The following is a 15,625-nucleotide window of genomic DNA, read 5'->3' as shown; positions in this document are numbered from 1 at the left end:
TCTTGCGTTAATCTTCGCCACAGGCAACAGCTTGGCCGGCTGAGACCATTTAACCCATCCCACACCGCTGCAGTTATCTGCAGACTTCAGCTTGAGAAGGCGCACTTGCTCATTTCCGCCTTACCCTAACACAACTTCTCTTTCCTCTCCTGCTGGGTCTGCGTCTACACACTGGGCTGAGGCGCCGGGTGGTAAACGTGGAGAGCCTGCCTTCCCAGGGATGGACGAACTTCACTAAACGCGATTCTCGGGCCCAGGGTCTGGCTTCTCTGCAGCCGAGTGCACAAAGCTTTTGTCTCTTACTTCTGAAGCTGTACAACAGAGAAGAGCAATACTTGAAAAGTAAAAAATGACAACACCAAATATCCTTGAAAGAAGTAAGCTAGACTTTGTTAAAATTGAAAACTCTGCCAAAGGCACACTCCTAAGAATAGGAGACGACATTAGCAGAATGCTGTAGCATCCTATTCCAATGGTCTCAATCCAGAATCCTAACTTGATGAGCATGGGTGCCGCAGAAACTCGTTGCTGGTAAAAACACAACACAGCACAACCACTTGGAAGACAATCTGGTAGTCTTTGACGAAAGAAAACATTACTATAAGAAGCAGCAGTAATTTTTCCTGGTATTCATCCTGGCATGCACATGTGTACAGCAGCTTAATCATAATTGCTCAAACTTGGAAGCAAGATGTCAGTAGGTAAATGGATAAACCGCGGTGCATTCGGGCAATGGAATATGATTCTTCAGTTCTAAAAGGAAATGAACTATCAAAGCATGCAGATATAAAGAAACTTACAGGCATGATCTGTGATCAAAATTAAACCAAAAAGCCAATCATGCGGTGTGATTCAACTACATGACAGCAGGAAAGGACAAATTATCTAGAAGACAAACATCAGTGGCTGCAGGAGTAATAGGGGAGGCAGGGACAAATATATGGGACACAGAGGGGCTGCGGGGCAGGAAAAATGTCCTGATAATACCGCAAAGGTGGATAGATGTCATTATACCCGTGTCAAACCCCATCAGAAGTGTGCCATTGAAAGTGAACTCTACTTTGGCCGACACAGGTGCCACGATAGACTTATAGGTATAAATGGTACCACTTCGGTGTGGGAGATGGCCAAGGATGCTGCACATGGGTGGAGAAATAATGTATATGAGAGATTCTTCTCCTTCTAAACCTAAAAGTGCTCTAAAAAATAAAATTGTTTAAAAAAAAAGGGAAAGGCAACCTCAGGAAGGCTCAAACTCTGTGCAGCCCCAATCATGGAGGAGAAGGAAAAGGAAATGAGTTTCAGTTGTGCTGTGCTGGGTCTGCTAGCATTGCCTCAGGCTGTAAAGCTACATCTTCTTAAGCTGTGGGAGAGAGACAGGACGCTGAGCTAAGGGGCTCACTTCTGGGCGGTAAGGAACGCAGCACTGCAGCAGATGAGGCTGTGACCCAGGTCATAATGGGTCATAATGGGTCATAATGAAACAATTTCACTTCCATTTTCTCCCTCTGTTTCTTCCACACAGATCAACTCGCTTTGATATTACTTTTCAAAAGGCAAGTAGGTTGAAGTGACTGCTGAAGACCGGGTGACCACACAAAAGCTTCAAGTTGTAAGGCGCTTTGGTGAGTACAGGATGTTAACATCATTGAACCATCTGAAAAGAAAATTGAGGTTTCCCAGTGATTGGCAAAAACAGGTATGCTGGCTCTCTGCTCCTGCATGTGTGACAGACAGGCATGGCATCTCATGCAGTGCCAGTGCTTCCCTGAGACACAAAGTGAAGAGCGGAGTGAATGGATTTGGCTGCATCCAGCGCCCAGTCACCAGGGCTGCTTTCAACTCTGGCAAAGTGAACATTGTGGCCATCAGTAATCCATACATTGAACTCACATACATGGTCTACATGTTCCAGTATGATTCCACTCAGGGCAAATTCCACAGCACAAAGTCAAGAATGGCAAGCCTGTCATCAGTGGGAAATCCATCACCATCTTGCAGGAACAAAATCCCACCAACATCAAACGGGGCAATGTGCCCAGTATGTGGTGGAGTACACTAATGTCTTCACCACAGTGGAGAAGGCTGCGGATCATTTGAAGGATGGACCCAAGAAGGTCACCATCTCAGCCCCACTGCTGATGCTCCCTGGGTGTGTGTGTGATGGCCGTGAACCATGAGAAGTATGACAACTCCCTCGTGACTCCCAGTGGCTGAGGCACTCTTCCTTCAGTATCAGATGGAGTTAGTCGTCCCACTGGGGAGTCCTTGCTCCTACTCAGGCCCCAACCCAATGAGAATTGCCCCCTTCACAGTTTCTATCTCAGGCCCAATGGACAAGGGGAGGAGATTTGGGAGCTACCTTGTCATGTAACTATCGATAAAGTCCACTACCCACTCCCTACTCCCCATTCCAAAAAAAACCAAAACAAAACTGGGATGCTGTTTTTTATTAAGTGAGAATGCTATACAACAGAGAAAATCAGCTTGGTGATCATTAATTTAGGTGCGTTTTTTGCCACAAAATATTGTTATTTTATTCCAGTGCTGGGAAATAAAAAACGAAACAGGTGAGAACACATCTCTCCACACACCACTCTAATTTAACTGACACCAACTTAGAAAAGCTAAAGTAGATATGTAGATAAATGAACGCATGTGCACCTTTTCAGATTTTAGTTTTGCTAGCATTCATATCTACATTTGATCTTATTTCTCTATAACACCTTTTTATGGTAAACACCTTTTAAAGTTTTCCAATGCAACCCAACACTGGTGTCTGCTCACCAATCATTTGATATTTGCATTGCATTCATGGTTTGTGTTTTAGTTACTTATGTGACTAGTCAAACTGTGCATTTGAAGATCTCAGGGAATAACTTGATTTAACTTTTGCTGAATGCATCAATTACCAATTCCATGATTTTTATCATTATTTGTAATATCACACATCTGATCATTCTCTATGTGGTTTATTTCAGCTTCTAGTGCTGTACATCTTTCCATCTTCTGGTTGGGACTGCCCGTGGTCCAGGAGCTTGGGGTCAGGCATAAACTGTGTAGCACCTAAGATGAATTCTGATTTGGTTTTTGTTTCAGAAATGAGTTTTCTTGACAAAGGCTCTGAGTGTTTCAGGGATTGGGCTGTTTTCCCAGGTACATCTATCTCGACCAACCTTGCTAGTTTAGCCTTTGCTTTTAAGTTCTGGCTGTGACTCTTGTATCTGTTTGTGTTCACCAAGTTTTAACTGCTTCATAAAACTATTGGCTTGTAGAGTATGCCTTTTCCCCAGTTACTTTTGCAATTATTACTGATTGAACTGGGTAGCACACAGTTGATCCTAAGTGGTCAATCCCAATGGATAAGTGATTTTCATAAACCTTTTCTTGCTGAAATCACATCCACCAATCCTGAAGCTGTAATCACTCCAGGTTTTGGAAGAAAATCTGAAGGAGGATTCTTCAGATACACATATGCATCTTTTCTAAATCACACTGTATCGTTTATCCCATTTTCACAAAGGCTTAAATATTCTTGCATCAGCCAATATAACAACCAGGTCTAGTACGGATAGATGTGAAGCCCATTTGTAAATGAACAGACTGCTCTTCAACATATTTAGATTGGCGAGCTGGTGCAGCATATATAGGGAGCTGCTCTGGACTCACCAGATGCATTTTGGATTCCTCTTGTTTGGCTGCATGTATGCTCACAGATGCATTTCAGACCCACAGGAGGGGCTGTAAGTTTTCCCATGCTAACGACTGCCAGCCATTTCTACAACCCTCTCCATTCAGGTTTTCTTATGGATCATTTCGTTTAAAAATAACCAGTAACCTTGAGATGCAGCAAAATGGTAACTGAGGAAGATACTCTGGCAAACACTTCCTCACAGAGATAGCAATTTTAACAGCCAAATTGAACTTCACAAACCACGTCACTTTCACAAGCGCCAAGGAAACCAGGAAAGAGAGGACAGTGCCTGGTTATAGCAGAATAAGGTAAGATGCACTGAAGAAGGCAGGAAGGAAAAAACCACCACCACCTGTTCACCAGCTCCAAACAGTACAGCAAGAAGAGAGGTGCCTCTATTAGGGGAGGGAGATGGAATATCATGCAGGCCTTAGCCTTGAATCCCAGTACCAGTCCTGCTATGATCAAACCTGGTGTTGGATAGGGCTCTGTGGCCTCTGCCCTTGGCTAGTACCTGCAGCCCGAGATTGGACCCTCCTTAGCTAGCTGCCATGCCTCTCCACCAACTCAGACAGCCAACAGAGCAAGACTGCAGGTGTTGGGGAGAAAGTAGGGAAAATGAGATTGGGACTTTACATTGACACTCAGAGTCAGGCCTTCTGCAGGGACACCGCACACCAAATTAATCATAAAGGCATCTATGCCCAGCTATGCTCTGGCATCAGGCAAGCACTCACACCGTGGTAGGACAGACTCATTTCTGCTTGTGCCACTGGCATGCACTGTACAGGGCTCTGTGACTGGGAGACTTTGGTGTAACTCAGCTTAGCGTCCGCCTAGGAAGCCTCCACTGCCTGTTGTCAGATAGCAAGAGGTAAGATGTCAACTGCAGGGGGATAGGGCAGGAAGGTAAACACTGGCTTGAAACTCAGTGCCAGTCTCATTGCAGTGAGACCCAGCACAAGAGGCATCCCTGCCTAAGCCAGTACTTGCAGACAGGGCCTGTAATCCCACCCATCTTCAAGTGGAGATGTGTAGGATGGATGAATGTTTCAGCTTCTGTCAGTTGCAGCTTCTCAAGACCCTGGCATATGGCCATTAAGGCAACACAGCACAGAGCCCTGTAGCTGTGCTGTGGCAACCAACTTAGCGTCATCTTGGGTAGCCAAGGGTCTGCTTCCACTTACTCTCCCCCAGCTGTGGGCAAATAGCAAGGAATAAGACTCGGCAATCAGAGAACAGTGTCCTGTTCTCTGAAACCACAAGCAAGTGAGAATAGCAGATGTTCTTTATATTAGACAAAATAGACTTTAAGACAAAAATCATAAGAAGATAAAAAGGAGGGCCTAACATAGTTATTGGTAACCAATTCAGCTCTTTTCCTGGCTAGAACCATGGAGAGTAACAAAGAGAACACAGCTCCTACTGCACCAGAAACCCTTAAGAAAAGTGGAGGGATGTCACAGTGAAAGATCAAGCCACTGAGAAAGTTTGCCCCAAGGATTCTGGGAAAGGAAAAGAGGAAGTTTATGAGAATGCTAAGCACCATCACCAGGAACACAAGTTGATGTATGGAACTGAAATTTAGATGGTGAGTATGATGTGAAAAGCTGGCAATTTCCATGTGCCTGCAGAACCAGAAGTACCAACGGTGTGAGTATCAAAGTCTAAAACATATGGCAGCTTCTTCACCTTCACCAGATCAAGCTCAAATTCAAACTCTTCCTCCCTTCTGGCCCTATAAAACGAAAAAGAAAGGAATCCACCAATAAGCCAAGAGCCTTCTATTTCCTGTAGCTATGGACTCAATTTACCTTAACACAGAGATGGGTTCCTGATTTGACTCTGCATCCCCTTTGAAAGAGAGGCATGCTTTGTTAAACTTACATCCCCAAATTAAAGTCAGTTCCAGACATCTGTGATTCAGCCTTTTGTTTATTTCCATTGGAAAGGCAGATTTACAGAGAGAAGCAAGAAGGTCTTCCATCTGCTGGTTCACTCCCCAAAATGGCAACAACAGTTGAAATGGAGTTGATCAGAAACCAGGAGCCGGGGAGCTTTGCAAACCGGAGCCTATGTTAGAACTGGGCCCTTGGACCTGAAGGATTATCAGTTGAACCAAAACACCAAACCCAAATTTAGCCTTTTGGTCATGATCGTTTTCTTATATGGTCTGGTCAAATACAGATGGCCAGAGGGGAAGAAGTTGAGGGCTTGGTGTTGGAATACCTACCTGCAACGATAATGAAACAACCATCGCCTGAAAAGGGACTTGAACCCTGAACCCTCATATTAAAAAGGCAAGGCTGTACCAGCTGAGCTAACCAGGGTCACAAGTGAGTAGCATGTGACAGCATATGAAGATGAATATATTGGGTTGGTTGTCACTGTGATACAAAATAGTGGGTTAAAAACCAATTCCATGTAATACATGGCTCACAACATAATCATCTGGCTCCCATGTCATCAGTACCAACAATCACTACACAAACAGTCCGACCTCATGAGCATGCTACAGTTTTAATGCAGTCCCTATCAAAACCTGGATGTCTATTTTGGTGTGTGTGTGTGTTTCAGAAATTAAAAAGTCTATCCTAAAGTTAATATGGAATATCAAGGGACCTCAGATAACTAAAATAAATCCTGAAAAAGAGCAATGCCTGAAAAATCACACTTCTGATTTCAAAACTTACAAGTAAGCTATAGTAATAAAAATTATTGCACCATTGTTAAGATGGACATAAAACCAATGAAATAGAACACAGTCCAAATATAAGTCATTACAGAGCCAATCAAGCAATTTTTGGCAATGGTGCCAGGACCATTTAATGTGGCAAAGATAATCTTTTCAATGAATGATGGTGCGAAAATTATATAACTGCATGTGGAAGAAAACTTGAATCATTACTGATGTCATACGCAAAAATTAACGAAAATTGGATTCATGACTTATATGTAAGATGTGAAACTATAGAACTCTTAGAAGGAAACATGGAGTAAAATTTCATAAACTTGAATTTGGCCATGACTTCTTGAAAAGGATGATAAAGGCACAGACAACAATAACAAACTAGATGTAAAAGACTTCAAAGAAAAAACTTAAGTATATTCACCAAAACACACTATCAGCAGAACAAAAAGGAAATCCACAGAAGGGATAAAATATTTGCAAATTGTGAGGCTGGTGCCATGGCATAGTAGGCTAAGCTTCCATCAACAACCCAGCAATTTCACTTCAGATGCAGCTCCCTGCTTATGACCTGGGAAAAAAGTAATGGATAGTTCAAGTCCTTGGGACCCTGTAGGGGTGTGGGAGACCTCGAAGAAACTTTGGTTATCTGGGGCGTGAAGCAGCAGACAGATGGAAGATCTCTGTCTCTCATCTCTGTGGCTCTGCCTTTCAAATAAATAAAGAAATGTTTAAAAAATATTTGTAAATTGGGTATTTGATAAGAATTTAATACGTAGAATATATGAAGAGTTCCTTTAAATGATAAACAGAAAATGCAATTCAAATATAGGGAAAGGACATGAATAGACCTTTTTCCAAAGTTGATATACAAGTTAATGCAATATTAATGATATAACTGTGACAGAGACGTGCTACATGTGAAATAGAAATCACATGTACAGTGAGTTGCCACCTCACACCGTCAGGATGGCTACTACTTTAGGAAACTATAAATAGTAAATACTGGCAAGGATGTGGAAAAAACTGAATCTGAATGCATAATTAATAAGAATGTAAAATCATACTGCTAAGGGAGTAGTACTTGGAGTTTCCCCTCCAAATTAAAAATATATGATGACCATTAGATCCAGTAAATCTGGGTATGTGGACACAAAGACATTGAAAGCATGGTCTGAAGACCTGTCTGTACACCGCGTTCACAGCAGTATTATCTGCAATAAATAAAGTATGGAGGCAACTCGAGTGACCCCAGGCAGATGAAAGTGACATATCCACACAGTGGACCATTGTTGAGCCTCACAAAAGGGATGGACATTGTGCGATGCACTACAACATGGAGAAACTGAAGGGAGATTCTGCCAAGTGAGGCAGCCCAGTACACAAAGACACTTCCATGAACAATGTACGTTAGTTACAATGTCAACAAATCAAAATGCTCTTTGCTATTGGCTGGGGGAAAGGTGAGAATGAGAATCATTAATTAAAGGGTATAGTTTCAGTTTGGCAAAATACAGTGTTGAAGTTGGGCAGTAGTAGTGGTCTCAGCACATCTGAATGGATGTACCTAACACTACCCAACCGTGCATTTCGAAACTAACATAGCAAATGTTATCATAGGTACATTTTATAACAAAACAAAAACAAACAAAAAGCCAAATCTGAGGGAAAAAGTGGAAGGACCAAAAGTGTTTTACAAGAAAGCCAGGAATTTCTGAGGGTACAGACTGAACCGCCGATGACAGAAGTCAATTCTCGGCAGTGTATCCATCCACTAAGAGCCGGCGTCGCAGCTCTCCGTGTCCGGCGAATGACGTTACCTTTCCCACGCCAAGTGTAAGTGGATGACTGAGCAAGGATGAGAATGAGCAGGGAGACGGAAAGGACTTTCGTCTTCATCCCTCAGCGTGTCTAGTCTGTTGACAGGAGCTGGAAGGCAAAAGTGGAGGAAAGAAGAATTACCAGTGAAGCTTGATGGGTCTTGCCTTTCCGTATAGCAGTTTTTGCCTTTAACTTTGACAAGTTCCTGTCTGTTTTTGAATGCTTCAAGACAGCAATGTGATTAAAACAGGGCATACACAGATGCCGTGCACGAATGTAGGTGAGACTAAAAGGTTGTTGCCTAAACATGGAGGTGCTGGGGATTGAACCCAGGGCCTCGTGCATGCTAAGCACGCGCTCTACCACTGAGCTACACCCCCGAATGCTGAGGGCTCGTTCTTGCAACAGGGAAACTGGTTATTCTTGTTCTATAAGGGTTTTCCCAAGTTTTAAGTTACTCTTCATTCTGCGGCTTCCAAAAAACTGCTGCTGGGACTCGGACGCCGCGCGCGTGCACAAACACGCTCCTCGTTCGACTTGCGTGCCACATCGTCTTGATGGAGGCGCGAGGTTGAAAGTCGGTCCAGCACTTCAGGCAAGAAGATGGTGGCCTCCAAGAGGACGATTAAGTCGCTGGAATCCATCAGCTCGCGGCTGCAGCTGGTGACAAGAGCTGAGCTACCAGCAGTGTCTGATCCGACAGTGCAAGACAACACTGGTCATCCGCACCAACAACTGCCCGGCATGAGGAAATCTGAAACGGAGTATTACGCCATATCGCCCCAAACTGGTGTCCATCACTTACAGAGGCAATTATACAGAATTGAGCACAGCATGAAGAAAATACTACAGAACGTGCACTCTTTCTAGCATCGATCCAGGTGAAGCATTCCAGAACAGACTGGTGAAAAGTAAATCTTGGCATTTTTTTCTTTAATAAAACCTGCAAGAGCTTGTTTTTTTTTTCTTTCAAATAAATTTATTTAAAATTTTACAAAATACATAAATAAAACGTGTGCCACAGTTAACCCAAGCCTGATGCTGAAGACAGCGTTGGAGGAAAAAAGAAGGCAAAAATACATAAATTGTAAAACTTCCGACGCGCATTGTTCTCTAACTCAATAACTTGGCATTTGTATCCTGCGCAAGTCCTTTACAGAGCACCGATTTGTCGTTTTAATGGAGTCAGACTTGCCGTGTATGCATCAAACTTCTGGTGTGAAGTCAACGAAATCGTTGCCTAGTTCTAGGTCTTAATAATGTCTTCCTATTTTTCTCTCTAAAAATGTTAAAGTTTTTTCAACGAATGATGTTTGGAAAGTGGGATGGTCATACGTAAAACGACGGAGGAGGAACATTGTGGAATCGTTTTTGGTTAGGGTCAGAGCGCTGTAGCGGTGATGCCGCGAGCTTCTCGCCCGGGGCTGTGTGATGTCAGTATCCCCACTGTGACCATGTCAACTTCAGCATTTGGGCTAAGGTATTCTCCACTGTGTTTCTTCCTCCTCAAGTTACCATTTCAATAAGGAAAACGTGTTTCTAACGAAACACTTTGAGAATACATTAATGTCTTCATTTTTCATCAAATTTCTGCCCCTAATAGTGACATTTATTGGTGAATTGTGCCTGAATCAATATTTTATGAAAATGCTGTCTTTTCTTCCATGCTTACGCACTGACATGCAATTGTAAAGGAACAGTGCCCTAACTCTTGTTTTTATTTTGCTCTTTCCGTTCTTGTCAGTACAGATTCAACTTATTTTAGTCCACAGACTCTTCTATTGTTCAATATTTGTTTTGTTGCACAGTGTTCTCAAGATCTTCCTGGTAGATTCTGTGCCCTTTTAAATGTCCCACCGTCTTCTGAGGACTTTTGTACAATCTGGCACAGGAAGATGTTCTGGGCTGATTTTGTAGCTCTTTCTCATGACAGCAAGTTTTCTCAGCATCCTCAATTCTTTTTAGCATGGATTTACACTTTAAAAGCAAGATGGAAAAGCCATCTCTTCTCATTGTACCCAAGCTGTCGCAGTTTCTGTACCCTTTCGGCAGACAAATGGCCCAAGGCTGCTCGCTTTGCTAGTAGTACGGAAAACAGAGAGCCCAACAAGAACTATATGAATACACTGGTTCAATCCTTAAAACACACCAAAAAGTAGTAATTACTATACTCAGAGCACTACAAAAAATAACTTAGTAGGTAAGATTCAGGATTTGCTTACTGTCTTTTTGTGTCTTGAATGTAATCATAAAACAAGAGTGTTGTGTAAAGCATCTATTTGCATTAGTTCTCTCTTCTTTTTTTTCTATGTAGTTTCATTCACTTGAGATCATATATTTTTCTTTTTGTATTCAGATTTAAATAACTCCCCTTCTACCAGTGTCGATTTGACTTTTAAATTTGACTACACAAAGCATTAACATGATTTCAGGGGACAAAATTATACCGAGACATGGTGCTCCAGAGATATTTTTAAATTATTAGAGATTTTCGTACCTTGGGGCCGGAGACCAGCTCCAGCTGATCTGAGAGCTTGCAAAGGATGCATGGATCAGCAAGACAATAAGAAGAAAAGACGTGCACCACTAAGGCATGATGCCCATAATGGACCACTCAGAAAAGTTGCCTTCTTTATTTATACACAAATCATCACAAGCTTTTGCACAAAATCCAACTGTTTCATTTTCATTTCACGATAAAAGAATGATTACAAAAACAATCCTAAAAAACATTATTGTTGTTTTACTTCAGACAAAATATTTTCAGCAAGCAATTACTTATTCAACCTGCAGTCACCCGGCTAAAACCAGAAACTCCACAGTTGGCAGCACTTGTGACAGATGGTTTACTTATATCCAAAATCAATTTTCATCAAACCTAAACTAATATTACTTAAAATATCAAGAATACAAGATTAAAAGGAAAGCCTATGAATGAGAGAAATTTATAAAGGCATATATCATAGATTCTTTACTAAATCTTATAATCAATGAAGCATTAGTTGCCATCACTCTCACCGAGTGTGGATTTAATTGTATTTTGTTATTTTGTTAAAGGGCAGTGAAAAGGATCAGGGCCACTCAGCCTTTCTACAAACAGAAGGCCTCTACAAGAAACTTCTTTTTATCTTTATAAACTGCTTTCTTTCCCTAAATATAAGTACCAATATAAGGCAGAAGCTTCAAATCATTTTCCTACCATCTGTTCCAAGATATTATCAAGCCATTTCTTAAGGAAAACATTATTTATATTACAGCAAGCTCCAGCAAAGGTGGGCGCATAATAGGATGTTTGGGGATAATGTAGGCTCAATTGTACTGTTGTATGCTTTTAGCTGTGTGCCATTGCCTTAAGTTGCTAAAGACCCTTTTACCATAACATGATTGATCAGTTTGAGGTGTTAAACCAGTTACAGGAATCATTCTACATTTACAGAAAAACAGCAGCAACAACACCCTCAGGAGAATTCTATGAAATATCAAAGAGGTGATCGAGTGTCCATACAATGGGGTGAGGCAGCAATGAGGTGATTAGAGACATTCTGCCGGGCCTTGCCATGCAGCCAGAAACTCCTTGTAGCCTTGCTAACTGAGGAGCAGTGCTAGTCACACCCTCGCTCCATCTGTCCCAACTGCATGGCTTCCCGCACCTTGGAGTGCTCTCAGGTGCAAAAATGGAAGTGTCCTTTGGGCGTCTTGGGAGCTGCCTTGGGATGAGGGTGCAAGGTGTGCATCCTAGCAGTAGTGCCCTTCCACCCAGCATTAAGTTAGCCTTTGTTGATGTACTTGGGAGATACAAAGTAACCTAAGAGTTCGGAAATAACAAAGCCAAGCATACTCCTAAAGATGTTTGTACATAGCATCTTTGAAATATTGGAAATATGCCAACAAATAGAAAATACTATTCAAATGTTTCTGGAACCCTGCTGGGGTATGAAGGACAGGACAGGTGCCGTAACCAGGTTCCCAGGGTCACAGTCCCAGGATGCTGGCCACGATGACCAGAGTGGGAGAGAGCGCCACCACCAAAGCAGCAAGCCACTTTCCTGTTGCATTGCCCTTTCCAAGCATGTGCAGGAGCAGGTGTCGCACAGGGCCAGTGTGGGCTGAGAGAGTAGCAGAGTCTCATTCGTCACAGAGACCTATTGTCCTTTCAGGATTCCCAAAGTGAATTAAGCCAAAACAGTGCAGGGACACTTTTTTCTTCTTCTCTTTGTCCTGAACTCAGACTCTGGATATGATTGAAGAGTATCACCTCTCAAAAAGGTTGGAAAAAAGGAGAGGATGGGAGCAGGAGTTCTGAGCTTCAATAGAAGCATGAAAAGAGGACCCAGACATCTCACTTGCATTGATTTCAGACAGTAGCTTTGTACCCACCTCCCCTGGGAACCTAATAAAGATAATAACCTTGATGAATCAGCGTAAATTTGACCGTGCAGTCCAGTTGCCGATATAAAATACATTTTGTATTCAAACTTAAACAGGAGGAAATATTTTAGAGGGAGACTAGAAAGCAAAGTGAGACATTTCCGGGAAATAGAAGGCTGTGTCTGTTTAGCCAAAGAGTTATCTCAAACAGAGGATTGGCTTGGTGTGAATTAACTTCAGTGTTTGCTGCAAGTACTTTGTTGCTTTGAGGAAGCCAAGTTAAGTGACATAAAGAGGCCACTGCTAAATACTTAAGTGTTTAGGAACCTTACATCTCTTCTACCCTTCAAATAAGGACTGTGATTCTTATCCTGACTTATTTGACCAAAATGACTTTACCATAAGGTAAGTTACTAAGGTAAGTTTTATTCTGTAATTTTGGATTCAATTCACTGAAAAACATTATCCTATCTGAAACACAAGCTGGTTTCTAACTGATGGCATTTGTTGAAAACAATTCCTCCCATTCAAAAATGTCCAGCCTCAGCACTGATTCCCAAAAGCATAACTTTTTGCCAAGTCACTGAACTTCCACGTGAGGAGGCAAGTGACGGCCTTCAGTCTCTAGTTCCTAATGATAGTTTGTAGGACTGATGATGGTTAGGTCCACCGCAATGAACCAAATTCACTGCTGATATTACTTTTTAATTACACATAACCCACTCAAATATTTTCCACAAAGCAGCGTAACTATGGGCTTATGTTTTCACTGGATCAAACTGTTAAATTAAAGACTGATGGAATTATAACTCCATATGCAGGACTAATCATGGGGAAAAATCTGTTGGGGGGTAGGATTTTGGGGGAGGGAATCCCAGTCTATATGAAATTGTACCATAAAATTCAAAAATTCAAAATAAAAATTTAACAAATTGTTAAATTAAGGCTTTTTCTGTCCCAGTCATAATTTTACCATAACTAATTATAATAGGTCTTAGCAGATTTTGGGCTGTAGCAAATTATTGTTTTTTTTTTTTTCTCAACTAGTTAGACACCTGTAATTGTACATGCAGGTATCCTCACCTGTAATTGTACATGCAGGTTATTCATGAAGCTGTCCTTCCATCACTTTACGTTAGCATTGATTCCTGCAATAAACAACTGTGTAATTAGCTTGCATAGTGAACAGTTTCCTTACACCGACAAAGGATGAGCAGGTTGGAAATATCCTTGATCATCGTCTCATTTTCATTTAAAGCATTTTTATGAAGAAGCTCTTTTTGGTGCAGGAGTTGGTACGGTGAGTACAACACAATTTACTGTACCCACACCCCAAATCAAAGTGCCGAATTCCAGTCCTGAATGTACAACCAGTGCAGACTTTTGCTAATGTGTACTCTGGGAGGCAGCAAGCAATGACTCAGGTGATCTGTCACTCACGTGAGACCAGAATGGAGCTCCCAGCGCCTGGCTCTTGGGACCATATAAATGAAAGACTTTTCTGTCTTCTCTCTGCCTTTTGAATCAATGAACATGAGTGAATGATTTTCAAAATACATTGATTGGCTGTGATGTGATATGTGAAGATTGGAATATTTGACGCCATACTACAGGAAAAACTCAGTGGAAAATGTGCTTTCAAAACCATCATACTATCTTCCTTGTATCCTGAGGGAATGCATCAATTCTGGTTTTGTTACCAAGGTTCAAGGACAAGAGATGGAAAGTAAGGGAAGTGTCCAGAGGCAGAAAATAGACCACACAAAGGAATCATAGAATGCAAAGACAGAAAGGCCCCGCTGGGATTCGAACCCAGGATCTCCTGTCTACTAGACAGGCGCTTTAACCAACTAAGCCACGGGGCCCTCAATTTACCAGTCTACTTTCTTCTTATTAGAAAGTACTTTTAATGCATTTAACTGTTCTGTTTTTGGCTTTATTTCCCCCTTGGGACTTCCACTGCGCTGGAAGGCGACCGAACGCTGCGGAAGAGCGTTACCAGAAGCACTGAGGCACCGTTCTTCGCGATCTGCCTGACTTTGCCATGGGCATCCAGACTGGTTCCCGAGCCAGAGGCAAACACGCAAAGGGGGCTACGCAGCTTCCCTATGGAGACCCCGGGCCACCGGCCGCGGTCCTTCCAAAAGCACAACTCTCTCCAGGGGGCGGGACTGGAGAACTAGGGGTCTCCCGCGGGGGCCGTGCTGGGGGACGCGAGCCCCGGGCTTCACCCCGAGGGGTCCGGCGCCTCCACCCTGCGCCTCCGCGCACCTACCCCACCTTCCCATCAGACTGCTTTCTCCCAAGACACTCCCCGGTCTGAGAGCATCTTTGTGATCATGCCATAGTCAACGGAGAGGTGGAGAGCTTGTGATGAAGTTTTACAAAGCTATTTACTTGAGCACTCACTGGTTTTCAAGGCTTTAAAAGGAAACATAGGAGGAGAGCTTGATTGTCTTGATTATACAAGAGTGGACAGAAGGATGCGCTACATTGGAAGAAAACAAAAAACAACAAAAAAACAGAATCAGCTGCAAGTCTGAAGGTCAGTTGGCCTAAAGTTAATCACAAGTCATTATTGTAGCTACCTCCACTATGTCCTAGTGTAGCTACAGACACAACATGAGGGAGGCACCTAGGGTCGCACGGATAAACTCAAGACTAACTTTGATGGTGAAGAGAGATTGGCCATAGGATTGTTAACCTGTTCGTTCAAAAGGGGGCAGGAAGAACGAGCTTAGAACGTCTGCCGGGAAAGACTAACTCGCCTTCTGTGGACGGTGGTGCCTGGCAGGGTGTCTACAAAGAGCGCCATCTCCCGTGTGGTGTTCTGTTCTTGGGCGAGTGGTGTGCTTGGGGAATTGCGACTAGAGGTAGTTTTTTAAACAAACAAACAAATAAATAAATAAAGGAGAATTTGGGTTGACTATGACAAAGATGTCTACCAGTCGATCTCACTGAAGTGTGTAATAAGCAGTCCGCTCCCTGAGGGGGTGACGTCTCTTGAGCTGTGCAGAAACGGGTCCCTGAACCCACAGTGAAGACTGAGGGGG

The 15,625-nt window shown here is 42.6% G+C and overlaps 2 non-coding genes and 2 pseudogenes across 2 annotated transcripts; 1 reads left to right on the top strand and 3 right to left on the bottom strand.

Moving 5' to 3' along the window:
• Positions 1-2,977: 2,977 nt before the first annotated feature.
• On the bottom strand, positions 2,978-3,766 carry LOC121167368 (annotated as a pseudogene).
• Positions 3,767-8,512: 4,746 nt separating this feature from the next.
• TRNAA-AGC lies at positions 8,513-8,584 on the bottom strand. Its single transcript has one exon. It is a non-coding gene; the product is annotated as a tRNA-Ala (tRNA).
• A 223-nt stretch (positions 8,585-8,807) lies between these two features.
• Positions 8,808-9,119, top strand: LOC121167365 (annotated as a pseudogene).
• A 5,244-nt stretch (positions 9,120-14,363) lies between these two features.
• On the bottom strand, positions 14,364-14,437 carry TRNAT-AGU. Its single transcript has one exon. It is a non-coding gene; the product is annotated as a tRNA-Thr (tRNA).
• Between the last annotated feature and the right edge of the window lie 1,188 nt (positions 14,438-15,625).

Source organism: Ochotona curzoniae, unplaced genomic scaffold (assembly GCF_017591425.1).
Source record: "Ochotona curzoniae isolate NIBS_2020 unplaced genomic scaffold, NIBS_Ocur_1.0 patch361, whole genome shotgun sequence".
Classification (NCBI taxonomy): Eukaryota; Metazoa; Chordata; class Mammalia; order Lagomorpha; family Ochotonidae; genus Ochotona; species Ochotona curzoniae.
The sequence above is the reverse complement of the archived record's forward strand: the minus strand, read 5'-3'. Positions and strand labels throughout refer to the sequence as shown.